The sequence below is a fragment of the Lactuca virosa genome, chromosome 6, assembly GCF_052849685.1.
Source record: "Lactuca virosa cultivar CGN04683 chromosome 6, Lactuca_virosa_CGN04683_v6, whole genome shotgun sequence".
Taxonomy (NCBI): Eukaryota; Viridiplantae; Streptophyta; class Magnoliopsida; order Asterales; family Asteraceae; genus Lactuca; species Lactuca virosa.
Window position 1 is genome coordinate 156387100 of NC_136431.1, and position 15235 is coordinate 156402334.

The following is a 15235-nucleotide window of genomic DNA, read 5'->3' on the forward strand; positions in this document are numbered from 1 at the left end:
TTCAGTCTTATTGCTCAAAGCAAATAGTTTAGGACTAGGACCTTTAAGTGTATACAATTTCATATCTCTTACGATATTGTCTCTCAACACATGAAACCATTCATAGAAGCTGTATCTCGTGAATGTATTTTCAATATTTAAACTCTTTAATAGTTAATACCTTTTTAGTTTCCAAAAACATTAATTATCAAAGTCTAGGATCCAAGTTGCAAAACAAATAAATGGTTAGGTATCCTTTATCCCATCAATTTGAATTCAACCCGCTAGATATCGATTATCAATATTATCTTACTATATAATTCCTAGATTTATGGTATCGCTAATAAAAAATTTAATTAGACATCTTTGATCCCATCTATGGCTTGGAACTCTTTTGCTTATGTATCCTTTATCACAAAAAATTTTCGATCAAATCGTCTAATTTGAAAAACTTGTGTAATCGGCCTATAACTTGGTTATAGAAATCGCGAATATACCCCGGCCATCAAAAGATAACACTAAGCGTGTAACGACACAAAAATCAAGGGTAAAAATTTCATTTTTGATTAGCCAAAACACATTTCCATGAACCACGAAATCCAAATACAATTGTTTCCAAATTCATATCAATTACAATTTTATTTCAAAAAATCAGAGTGTCCCAGAAAATGCCTAAGAGAGTGCACGCCGCGCCATCACGCCTTACCCTTGCCCTTGGGCTCAGAAGTACCTTAAACAAATCCACAAACTGTAAGCTAATGCTTAGTGAATCCCCCAGAGCATACCCCACACACAATCCACATACCACATAACATATTAGCTACAAAGCTACACATATCACATAATCCATGCATACAACATATAAGGAAGCTATGGAAACCCTCCAGGGTCTTCCACCTAGTGCCACTGGAACCCCCACGTGGTCTTAACTGCCTGCCATGGGAACCCCCACATGGTCTTCCTGCATTGGGAACCCCCACAAGGTCTTCACTACCAAATAAGACATAATGCAAACTATACATGTAGATATACTAGGATGCCATGGAAACCCTCCAAGGTCTTATAACAAATGCCACAGGAACCCCCACGTGGTCTCAAACTACTGCCACGGGAACCCCCCGGGAGCTTCCATGAAAATGTCATACTAACATAACGCATAATCAATCAATAGTCCACATAACATAGAATGGGCCGGCCTTGGTGCCTTAGACCCATTGGTATGGTGAGAAGACTCACCTCTCGAATGATGATCTGACAAGCTAGAATCAGATATGTCCCACGTGCTGCTCCAACTCAACTTCCTATAATCATTAATGATTAACTTGTCATAATCCCATAGACATCCTTAAAGTCGACCCTGGTCAACTGTCAAGGTCAACAGTCCATGTTGACCTCATCTCGTCGAGTGCATCCAACAACTCATCGAGTTTTCTGAATAATTCATCCACTCGCCAAGTTACCTTTGTAACTCGCCGAGTCCCTCTGAAAACTCATGAAAACGAAAACTCATGACAACCAAAAACTCATGAATCTGAAAACTCATGAACCCGAAAACTCATGACAACCAAAAACGGGTAAACCCTACTTGACTCGTCGAGTCGGCTAAGAGACTCGACGAGTTCCTTCACTCCTCTTTAAGTTCAGACCTTTTCAGTGGGATATAAGGTCCCAAACTCCATATCTAAACTCTACTAGTACAGATACCACGTAAAGTTGCAAACTTTATGTGCATGCAAGGTCTTCCAAGGCTATATCTTCAAAACTAGGCTTCTTATAAGGTTCTTCTGCATGGAAGGAGGCTAAACTGCATAAAGGGAGCAAGTTTATGCCATTGGGGACCTAAAGAGGTCCAGATATGGAACCATATCCTTGTGATAAGTCCAGATCCAAGTTGACTCCATTTTTATCAAGAATGGCCATTTACTTCCATGAAAAGAGATCTAAACAACTAGAGATCAAGATCACGACTTTATACCTTAAGATGATGGCCAATATGAAGTAGATGCTGGATCTACTATTCCTCTCCTATCTCCTTCTTCTTCAAGCTCTAAAATCCTTCACAAATACCCCAAAATCTCTAACAAGGGCTCTTTCTCTCACTCAAGAGGGTGCAAAGTCGATCTAGGGTTTTCTCTGGCTGCTAGAGTGATAAGGGAGGCCACAAGAGGCTGATTACGTTCTTTAAATAGGGTGCAAACCCTAAAAGTTAGGGTTTCTTTTTACATCTCCCACTCGTCGAGTCGGCCTTTTGACTCGTCGAGTAGGTCTCGATCCCGCGTCCACCAAAAATGCCTCTACTCGACGAGTTGGACTCCCAACTCGCCGAGTCCACGCACAAAACCTTAAAAGTTACATAATTTAAGTAATACCTGGAACAGGTGTTACAAAGCGGTTAGGTATCCTTTATCCCACTAGTGCATACAACAGATGTGTGAGTGCTCTTCAAAACGGATTGCATAGATTTGAGGTTTCTAAAAGGGTCTTTTATTTGTTTTATAATTCTAGTTTTAAAAAATATGATATCATGGTTATCACATGCATATAATAAACCATGGTACCAATTTTCAAAAGAAAATCACTTTTAAATGGTTCTATATAAAAAGCTAGTTTTTATATAATTTTAACGCGATTCAATTTTAATAACTGGTATTAAATTTTAGTACATTTGAACCTTTTATATCTTTAGTAAAACTTCCTTTTATTACTTATATATATAGAGTTTGTATAAGTTATAAAAATCACCATTTTAAAACTTATATTTGAGTATTTCAAAATTTGACGTTATTAACGTTTTATAAAACCGGATTTTATTTTCAACCAATAACTTATTACATCTTATGTCCACATTATAAATTTTGAAAACCAAGCTCCATGTGATGTTTATTTTGTCCAGAATTATTTAAGCATGTGAAAAACTAATTTATCAACCACACATAATAATTGCATAAAATTAACAACACAAACATGCATAAAATTATATGTGCATAAACATAACCAACTAATGACATTTTTGTGAGCCAACACAAAAAAATGCCAAGTCCATTCCTAAAGGGACATTTTAAGGGACCAAAAAATATTCTTGTAATGTTGTTGTAGAAGCTCCCACTTGAGAAAACACCATTTTCTTGCAAAAGAATGGAAAAGCTTCTTGAAAGCTAAAATTCAGAAATTGTCACTAAAAGTCCATCAACCTTTAAGAAACAGCATTAGTGACACTTCTTAGAAACTATCACTAATTTTCAGCATGTTTCTTAATCACGAAAATTGCTCTTTGGTCTTCAAAAAATGGCTCCAACTTAATTTATTGTTACATTTTTGTACAAATAAATTATTTCTAACAAGTAATATATTAATTACAAAAATAAATCAAGAAAACTAAACTATTTAATTTATTACATACCATATGAATAAATAAATTATTACAACCATTTTTATAAAACAACCAACACAACAACACAACAAACACAATGGTAATTGGGTAGTTTATGCACATCATACATATCAACATACACATAAACAACATTTGTTTTTCTAAGACAACTTTAAATGACAAACGATGCATGAAATTTTTGTCACATAAAATAATAATTAAAAAAGTTGTCAAAGAAAATATGTATGAACTTGTTTTTATAAAAAAACCAAGTTATCCATATTTTCTAAAAACTAAGATTTCCAAAATCAAAAAATCTAACCAAACTTGCAAGGTGGCTCTAATACCAATTATTGGGTTTTTATTCAAACACCAATTTCAAAAACATAAGATTTAGGCAACGAAAGACATGATAATGTGAATAATATAAAACAATTTTATAACCGACCAAGGGTATTCTTGCAAAGTTTGGAAAGAAAACAAGCACCAAAGAAGAAGAAAGAGAAAATTACAACCTTTTTAGTGATGGAAAACGTAGGTTACAAAATTTCTATGTAATAAGCGGAAAACATTTAAACAATTCAAATGATTAGGGCACATGCAACATATTGAGGATCTATGTATTTCACATATAGGCAACATACAATGAACTATCATCCTACAAAACTTTTCTTATGAAAATCGAATTCAATAGAATAAGAAACTTACTTTGAAGATTGTTAATGCAAACAACCTTGAATCCTTCTTCAAATCTTTTGGCAGCTAGCACCACAAGCGTTGTGCATCTGATGGTTCACACCCAAGACTAACAACTAAGGATTATGGAGAGGGGAGAGGTGATTTAGGTCCCCTGATGAGAACACTTATATATATATATATATATATATATATATATATATATATATATATATATATATATATATATATATATATATATATATATATATATATATATATATATATATATATATATATATATATATATATATATATATAATTCAGCATACAGAAAATTCAGACCCCCCTGATGAAAATAAAAATCGATAATTTAGATCAAATACAATATCTAAAGTTAGCATGGTACATAAAATGAACCACAACTAAACCTAGTTTGTACACCTAAGTTTTATTATGGTTAGCCCAATGTATGGCAGAACTTGGATACAATGGTTGATAAACGAAACACTTGAGAGTTTTAAGGATTTAAGAAATGACTCCAAGATACATCATAGAGATCCGCTTAATAAGAGTCTCAAGAATAACAATAACACATTATAAACATTTTTACAAAATGTGTACTATATATCCTCATAAAACACTAACACTCATAAACATCTATCATGTCTGTTGCTTTACGTCGGATTGTAACACTAAAATGGGTAAAATACCAGATTGGATGGACATAGCAAACACTGAAGAAAATCAAATGTTTCCACACACCCAGAGCTTAAATACCCATACTTTCCTATAGTTCCCTCATTGCTTTCTCCCTACCTTCCACTTATGGATCTTCTGAGCCATCAGAGTCTGACGAATCCTCTAAGGAAGAGGAGCCCACCGACGAGTCTGAGTACTAAGAAAAGAAAAGTCGCACTACCCCCATCATATTTTAGGGATTTCTAATCTACTCTATGTATTTTAAATTTTGGGTACAGTATCACTACGACTTAGGAATCCTTAGGGATTTCGAGAAAAATTTACACTAACTCTAGTAACTTAAGTAGTCATTAATACCTATATTTTTATGACTAATAAAGTGTATCTTACAACTTATACTCACTTTAAATGAACTATAATATGAAAAAAAAACATGCCTCCAAGAAGATCAACTAGAGATCGTCTAGTACCAACACCTACACCATAATCGACACCTACACCATAACCAATGCCCGTACTAGACTTCACTGCAATTAAATTGTGGATTTCCCAGCAGGTCATGGACATCTTAGAAAACTATGGAACTGTCAGGAAGAAAACATCTTGTGAAGGTGATGATCGAGCTGGTGGTGAATGAGGAGGTGGAAATAGCTCTGACGACGACCATATAGGAAACCCAAGAACCTGCACATACAAAGATTTCATGAGCTACAAATCGAGGTATTTCTTTGGAAAAGAAGGAGTAGTCGGCGTATCATAGTGGATAGAAAAGATGGAATTCATGTTCCATGTCAGCTTTTTTGATGATGATTGTAGGTTTAAATTCGCCACATGCACGTTCATGGACGCAACACTTATGTGATGTAACGACCTCGCCAAAACCATGGGCATCGATGCAGCCTACGCCATCTCTTGGGATGATTTGAAACAAATGCTCATCGAAGAGTACTGTCCAATAACCTAAGTGCACAAATTAGAGCATGGGCTCTGGAACTTAATAATGAATGGATCAAAGACTACGACTTATCCCACTCGGTTCAATGAGCTTGTCGCTTTATGTTTTGGACTTTTCACCCCTAAATATAAGAAAATCGAGAGGTACATATGGGGGCTAGCCCCACAAATCTAGGGTATGGTCACATCCTCGAAACCAACCACCTTGAACAGTACCAAGAGATTGGTTGTCAGCCTAACAGACCAAGGAGTCCGTCTAGGAACCATTTTCCACAAGGCTGACACTTCAAAGGTTGGAGATAACAAGTGGAAGTTTAATGATGATTCCATAGGAAATACAAGGTAATCCTTTTGGAAGAGACATGAAAATGGGAAGGCATCCACGAAAACTATAACCTCACCCACTTTACTGCGACAATATACAAGGAATATCATGTTATGTAAAAAATGAAACTACCATCATATGGATGCATGCAGGGAGTTTTCCTCTAACAAATGCAACAAGAAGGGTCATACCACCTAGTTCAATAAAACCCAGGCACCTGCAACAAACCCTGGATTAGGAACTGGCGAGAGTCGCAGTTATCATTAGTGTGGTGAACTTGAGCACTTCAAGAGGGACTTCCCAAAACGAAAGGAACAAGGTGGAAATTCTCAGGACATAGCATTTGTGATTGGTGCAAGGGATGAGCTCCAAGACCCTTCTGTGATGACTATTACGCTCCTCATTAACAACTTACATGTAACAATACTACTTTATTCAAATACTGATAGGAGTTTTATAAACCCTAAGTTCAGACACTTGTATTCTAACTCTAAATACACATGTCATTCACATTAACCTCATGAAAATTGGAAGCTTTAATCGGCATGGATTTCTTATCGCCTCACCGATCAGAAATCCTATGTTACGGTAAAGCAATGCGACTATCCTTACACAACAACGAAACCCCTATTATTTATAGAGTCAAATCAGGGAAAAACCTCATAAATATATCATACATAAAGGCCCGAAAATATATATACATGAAGTATTACAAATTCTTATCCCACATTGTAGATAAATGGATTAAAGTCAAGGAGATCAAATATATACCAAAAATATGCGACTATCCTGATGTGTGTCCAACAGATCACCCTGAGTTACCACCAGTCCGAAAAGTCGAGTTTTGAATAGAGTTGATCCTAGGCGCAACACCAGTAGCAAAATCCCTTACATGTTTGCACCATTTGAGATGAAAGAGCTATCTAACCAACTACATGAGCTTCTTAACAAAGGATTCAACAGTCCAAGCTTCTCACCATGGAGAGCACCAATTCTATTTGTCAAAAAGAATGATTGATTGTAACAACCGAGAAAATTTTGTCACCAACCACCGTTAGGAGAGAGTAGAAAAGATAAATGTAATAGCTTATACTTGAAATGTTTGATTTTATAAATAATCAAATATGTTGTTACAATTAGAAATAATCGACTTATAGGCTCAAAAATAAGCGTCCAAAAAGTTGTACCGTCTTTTAAAATGATTGATGTATTTATAAAGTACATGTTGGCGTGATTCCAAGGATATAAATTCGTAAAAATCCGACTATGATGGGAGGAGATATGAATTTTGTAAAAAGTAAAAATGAATCGCGTTAATAAGAATTACGACATCAAAACGATGCTTAGAGATTGGTTGAGTTTTGACTAAAAGTGAAAAAATAAGATTCATAGTACTAAGGATTATGGAGAGGGGCGAGGTGATTTTCAACCAGATCTATTCTAGGGTTAGGGTGCCGAAATTGTGAAGAGTATGACCCTTTTATATAGCTGAGATAGCTTGGTGCTAAAGCTAGGGTTTAAGGAGGAAACCCTAATCCGTTTGTTTGGTGACCAAGCAGCAAATTACCTTCCATCCAAGGGCTTGGACAAAATCTTCTTGGGCTTGCCCAAGTGATTTTCGTCCTAACTCATCCAATGAGGTCCATGGGCCCCTTTCCTCAACTTCCAATAGATAACCAAATAGACCCTGCACTTTTAATTAATCCAATTAATCCCAAAATTAATTCCAATTAATTTCTGATTAATTATTAATTAAATATTACTATTTCCAATTAATATATTATTTCCATAATATATTAAGAAATAATTTATTCCAATTTATAAATCAAATAATAAATCTCTCCAAAATAATCATGTCCAATTGCTAGCTTTGAGGGCAACCCAAAAGGACTGTGCTACCATCAATTTAAGTTTAAACTAGTTATAGTTATGGGCTTAGGCACATAATCCAATAGTCTCCCACTTGGATAAGTCTGTAACTATCACTTCCAGTATAACTTCCAAATTGATCAACAAATTGTAGCTACCAAAAGTGCTGTCGAACTCTGACCTAGTCAGTTACGCGTCCTAAGATATGTGATCATATAATCCTCCGTCCCACAAGATATCATTTAGACATGAGACATGGAATAGAATCAATATCATTATCCAATACTTTGTTTCCCGATTTCTGATTTGTAATGACGTAGAACTTCTAGTCGAACACATCAATTAAGTCATGGGCCCGAAACTATAAGTCAACACCGAATCACCGAGGGGGCCAAAGTTATCGCTTTTCCCGTTAAGGAAAAAGGAATAGATAAACTTTGAATTATATGCTTGCACCATTTACTCATCAAATCTGGAACAACAATATGTTTTATAACATCAAGTTACTGATGTGATTACATATCATCAATGCACAGCTGAATTGTAAACCATAACTCATATATCTCCCTTTAAAGATTATAAGATATTATCATCTCGGAATTATTTGTGATAAATTCCATGAAGTAATTCTATGAGCATGGGTTAATCCAATACTTAAATCTCCATTTCTAAGTACTCATGAATATTGCAGCAGACCATTGTTATGTCTAAAACTCTTCAAATAATCTACAATCCAATTCATGACAATCTTAATTCACTACTTACTTCCAAAAGTATGATCAACTATGGAGTTTGAATAATCGAATAATTTAGGAAGTAAAACATGCAAACTGAAACAAAATAATAAACAATTGACAAAATGTAGTAAAAAAACTCATAAATAATTCACTATTATTAAATCACCAAAAGTCAATTACATTTACTTTGTTACAAGCTTCAACTACCTAACTACTAAAACTAATATCATCCTTCGGACCAATGCTCCTAGCATGTTGAATGTGTTTGACCCTACTCAAACCCTTTGTGAGGGGATCTGCAGGATTCTTTTCTAATGATACCCTCTTCACAAAGAGGTGACATTCTTCTACCCTATGTATGATGAATTGGTATTTTCTATCGATATGTCTTGATCTGCCATGATATCTTGGTTCCTTAGTTAAGGCAACTGCTCCTTCATTATCATAGAAATTTTACATTGGATCCTTAATGGCTGGAACAAATCCAAGGTCTCCAATGAAGTTCTTCAACCAAATAGCCTCCGTTGATGCTTCGCTCGCTGCTATGTACTCTGATTCATAGGTAGAATCAGCCACCGTCTCTTGTTTGGAACTTTTCCAGGTTACCGCTCTTCCATTTAGGGTAAACACCTAGCCAGATTGAGAATGGAAGTTGTCTCTGTCTGTTTGAAAGCTGGTGTCACTAAACCCAGTTACTCTCAACGCATCACTGTCACCAAGCACAAGGATCCAACCCTTAGTTATTCGCAGATACTAGAGAATATTCTTAACTACTATCCAATGAGCTCTACCTGGATTTCCCTGATAATGTCTGACCATGCTCAAAGCAAAATCCACATCAGGACGAGTACATGTAATAGCATACATGATAGATCCAACGGCAGAAGCATATGGAATTCTACTCATTTCTGCTATTTCTGCATCGATACTCCGGCTCCGAGTCTTACTCAATTTGGTATTACTCTGTATAGGCAGTTCTCCTTTCTTGGAATTTTCCATGCTAAAACATTTTAGCACCTTTTCAAAGTATGTACTTTGACTAAGTCCAATTAGTCTTTTACTCCTGTCTCTGAAAATCCTTATCCCTAGAATATAAGCAGCCTCTCCCAAATCCATCATAGCGACACACTTTCCAATCCAAGACTTAATCTCTTGCAAAGTTGGAATGTCGTTTCCTATAAGAAGTATGTCATCAACATACAATACCAGGAAGGTTACTATACTCCCACTATCTTTGACATATACACAAGATTCATATTTACTTCTAGAGAAGCCAAACTCTTTGACCTTCTCGTCAAAGCAAAGATTCCATCTGCGAGAAGCTTTTTTCAATCCATAGATTGATTTCTCAAGCTTACACACTCTATTTGGATACTTTCCATCCACAAAACCCTCTGGCTGACATATGTAAACATCCTGAGCCAACATCCCATTGAGGAAAGCGGTTTTGACATCCATTTTCCAAATTCATAGTCATGAAATGCAGCTATGGCGAGCATTATCCTAATAGATTTAATCTTAGCTACTGGTGAGAAGGTCTCATCATAGTCCACCCCTGGGGTTTGAGTAAATCCTTTCGCAACCAGTCGAGCCTTAAATGTGTGTACCTTTCCATCCATGTCGGTCTTCTTCTTGAAGATCCATTTGCACCCAACTGTCTTACGACCTAGTACATTATCAACCAAATTCCAAACTTGGTTGTCATACATGGACTTGATCTTGTTTTCTATTGCCTCTTGCCATTTGGCAGCCTTAGGGCCCGCCATTGCTTCCTTGTAGTTAGCAGGCTCATCCAAATTTATCAGAGTAATATCACTGATAAACATATCACCATATGTAGTAATATGGAAACCACAGAACTCGGGTGGCATTCTAACTCTACTGGAATGCCTAAGAGGTAATGATTCTATTGGGTTTTGAGCACTATAACACTCCTATGGTTCACATGCAACCCTAAATGCTTTGGATCTATGTTTTCTCAATTATACATGCATATTTTCAATTTTTCCAAAGCATTGTCCTAACTAGCATACAAATTGGTAATTGATTAAAACATCTAGATAGATGATATACCTTTCGAAGGACTTGTAGTTCTTGACCCTTGAAAGCTTGAGCACCTCAAGTGTGATGCCTCTAATGGTTCACAAACACCAATATGCAAGAGGATGATTTAATAGAATAAGCTATTTGTCTCAATGAGAAGATGCAACCGTTTTTTGGCTATAGAGGGTTCTATTTATAGTGTTGGACATGCTAGGGTTACACTTGGTAAACCCTAATAACCCATGACTTTCTACATTCTTATGCTCCATGGGTTTAACCTCCATGGACTATCCATGGGTTAGTTTAGTCCCTTAATCATGGATCATTAGCCCACACTACAAGAATGATTGATTTACATAATCAATCCCCATATATTTAATTAGTCTCTTTTGATCAAAAAATTAATAAATTAATTATTGATCAATACTAATTAAATAATTCCGTGTTAATATATTATACTTGTAATATATTAATAAACCATAAATAACCTTATTCTCAAAATTCATCCTATCAAATTGCAATTGTAAAGGCAACCCAAAAGGACCGTGCTACAATTGGGTCATATACGTACCAGTTATAGTTATGGGCTTAGACACCAAATCCAACAGTCTCCCACTTGGATAAGTCTAATAACTATTACTGCTAATGTACTTCAAGATCTGACTTAGCAATCATAAGCTTCCAAAAGCCGTTGTCGAACTCTAACCTAGTCAGTGACGCGTCTTTCAGATAAGTGATCATATACTCCTCTGTTCTCAACATATCTATGCGGACAAACACATGGAACATAGTCATACTTATCGTCCTGCAATTTGTTTCCCGATTTCTGACTCGTCTGACATAGAACATAACTGAACACATAAATTTAGTTCTGACCGGGCCCGACACATAAGTCAAAACAGAATCACCGAGGGGCCCAAGATATCGCTTTTAATCCTCTTAGGATAAAAGGAACATATAAACTTCGACATTATATGCTTGTACTAACTACTCATCAAATCATGCACAACGACATGTTTTATAACATCAAGTTACTGATGCGTTTTCATGCCATCAATGCACAACCAACTCATAGTCAGCAACTCATATATTTTTGTTTGAAGATTATATGATATTATCGTCTCACAATTACTCGTGATAAATTCCATGAAGTAATTCAGGTGAGCGCGGGTTGAATTTCAGGTGAGCGTGGGTTGAATCCAATACTCAAATCTTATTTTAGGAGCACTCATGAATGGTGTAGCACACTTTTGCTATGTCTAACTCCTTAGACAATCTACATGCCAACTCATGACAGTCTTATTTCATACTTACTTCCAACGTATGATTGACTGTGGATGGTTTGAATAATAATAATAATCATAATTTATTTATTCTGGAAGTCAAAACATGCAAAGTGAAACAATAGTAAATAATTGACACAAGACAACAACTTTACTTATAAATAAAACTCATTTTATTCAATCATCAAATGTCAATTACAATTTAGCTATTACAAGTTTCGATTTATCTAATTACTAAAACTATTATCGTTCTTTAGCCCAATGCTCCTCACATGCTGCAAGTGCTTAACCCTAGTCAGTCCTTTTGTAAGAGGATCTACTGGGTTGTCCTCTGACGATATCCCCTTTACCACGAGGTGCCCTTCTTCTACTTGATGTATTACGAAGTGGTACTTTCTATCAATATGCCTGGATCTACCATGATCTCTCGGTTCCTTGGTTAAGGCAACCGCTCCTTCATTATCGCAGAAAATCTCCATAGGCTTCTTTATGGATAGAATGACTCCAAGGTCTCCGCTGAAGGTTTTCAACCATATCTCCTCCTTCGATGCTTTGCTTGTTGCTATGTACTCTGATTCGCACGTTGAATCAACTACAGTCTCCTGCTTAGAACTTTTCCATGTCACTGCTCCTCCATTCAGGGTAAGCACCCAGCCCGACTGAGAGCAGAAATTATCTCTGTCCGTTTGAAAAATGGCGTCGCTATACCCTATCACTCTCAAGTCATCACTCCCACCGAGGGTAAGGATCCAATACTTAGTCCTCTGCGGGTACTTAAGAATGTTCTTAACTGCAGTCCAATGAGCTTTACCAGGATTCCCTTGATATCTGCTGACCATGCTCAAAGCAAAGGCCACATCAGGGCGAGTACAAGTCATAGCATACATGATCCAACCAACTGCGGAAGCATATGGTATATGACTCATTTCTGCTATCTCAGCCTCTGTACTCGGACTCTGAGTCTTACTCAGTTTGGCATTGCCTTGGATAGGTAAATCACCTTTCTTGGAGTTCTCCATGCTGAAACGTTTCAACACCTTGTCCAAGTAGATACTTTGACTAAGTCCTATTAGCCTTTTACTCCTATCTCTCAATATCCTTATCCCTAGGATATAGGCAGCTTCTCCGAGGTCCTTCATAGTGAAACACTTCCCAAGCCAGGACTTAGCGTCCTGCAAGGTTGGGATGTTATTTCCTATGAGTAGTATGTCATCTACATACAACACCAGAAATCTCACTATACTCCTACTAGCTTTGACATATACACATGACTCATCCTCGCTTCTCGAAAATCCAAACTCTTTGACTTTCTCATCAAAACAAAGATTCCATCTACGAGATGCTTGTTTCAATCCATAAATGGACTTCTCAAGCTTACACACTCTATTAGGGTATTTTTCATTGACAGAACCCTCTGGCTGACTCATGTAAACATCCTCAACCAACTTTCCATTAAGGAAAGCGGTTTTGACATCTATTTGCCATATCTCATAATCATGAAATGCAGCTATGGCCAACATAACCCTTATAGATTTAATCTTTGCTACTGGTGAGAAGGTTGATGGGTTTTGAGCATTCTAACACTCCTAAGTGTACATGAAACCCTAAATACCTTGGATCTATGTTTTCTCTATTATACATGCAATTATGAACTTTCCATGGTATTACCCTATCTAGCATACAATACTTGATACTTGGGTAATCAAATGGATAGAATACATACCTTTGTTTGATGTAGCTTGTCTCCATGAAGCTTGAGTGCCTAGTGCCCCAAGTGTGACACCTCAAATGGTTCACACAACACCAAATGCACATGGAATGACTTGAGAGAAATGGAACACTCCTTGAAATCGTCTAGCCCTCATATTCACACATTAGTGCACGATTTCTTGAGCCATGGGATTCTTTTATATGGTGGCTATTAGGGTTACACCATGTAACTCATAACTTTACCCATTCCTTATGCTCCATGGATTTTAACCTCCATGGAGTATCCATGGGTCACCCCATGGACTTAGTCCAACATAAGGAATCTTGGATCACAAGCCCACATATATAAGAATGAATGATTTACACAATCAACCCATATATTTAATTAGTCTCCTTCTGATCACTTAATTAATTCCAAATTAATTCTTGATCAATACTAATTAAATAACCTTATTAATATATTAGAACTTATAATATATTAACCAACCTTAAGTGTTATTTCTCTCATTATAGTCTATCCAAATGCATGATGCCATGCAACCCAAATGGACCATGCCGGGTCGGGTCAAGTCTTACCAATTATAGTTATGGACTTAGACATTAATCCAACAGTCTCCCACTTGGATAAGTCTAAAACTATTATTGCGTATGACTTTAGGAACCGATCAGCAATCGTAGCTCTCAAAAGCTTCTGTCGAACTCTGACCTTGTGGATGAACTCTGATCTTTGTCAATTACTTGTCCATTAGATAAGGGATCATATATTCCGCCATTCTAGATATCATATGGACTGAGACATGGATTATCAATCATTCTCTATGTCTATTTGTTGTTTCCCGATTTCCGATTTATGATGACTGACTGATTGAACAAATCAAATCAGTCCTGGCTTGGCCAAGCACTCACATGTGTCATCGCTAAATCATCGAGGGGCCCACAGATATCGCTTTTATCCCGAAGGTAAAAGGAATGGATAAACTTCGACTCATATGGCTTGTTCTACTACTTGTTGAATCATACACAAAGGCACGTTTTATAACATCGAGTTACCGAATGCGTTTTCATGCAATCAATGTACAACCAACTCATAGTAACAACTCATATCTCTAGGTTTGAAGAATATAAGATATTATCGTCTCATGATCACTCGTGATAAAATCCATGAAGTGATTCAAATGAGCGCGGGTTGAATCCAATACTCAGAACTTATGAGCACTCATGAGTGTTGTAGCACCACTTTGTCCACCAACTTGGACCTCTACAAACCAACCCATGACAGTCTTGATTCATATCTACTTCCAACATATGACCGACTGTGGATGGTTTGAATAACTTAATCATTCAGTAAGAGCGACTTAGTTATTCTGGAAGTCAAAACATGCAAAGTGAAACACAAGAATAAATGAATCAAATATGGTATCAAACCCTATGAATATAAATAAACACTTTTATTTATCACCATACTGATTACTCATTATTCATTGTTTCGGTTTTATCAACTTTATACTTGAATTAAAAACACTAGTTATCCCATGCTCCAAGCATGTACACTATGTTTTTCTTAAACAATAGTTTTGTCATACACCAA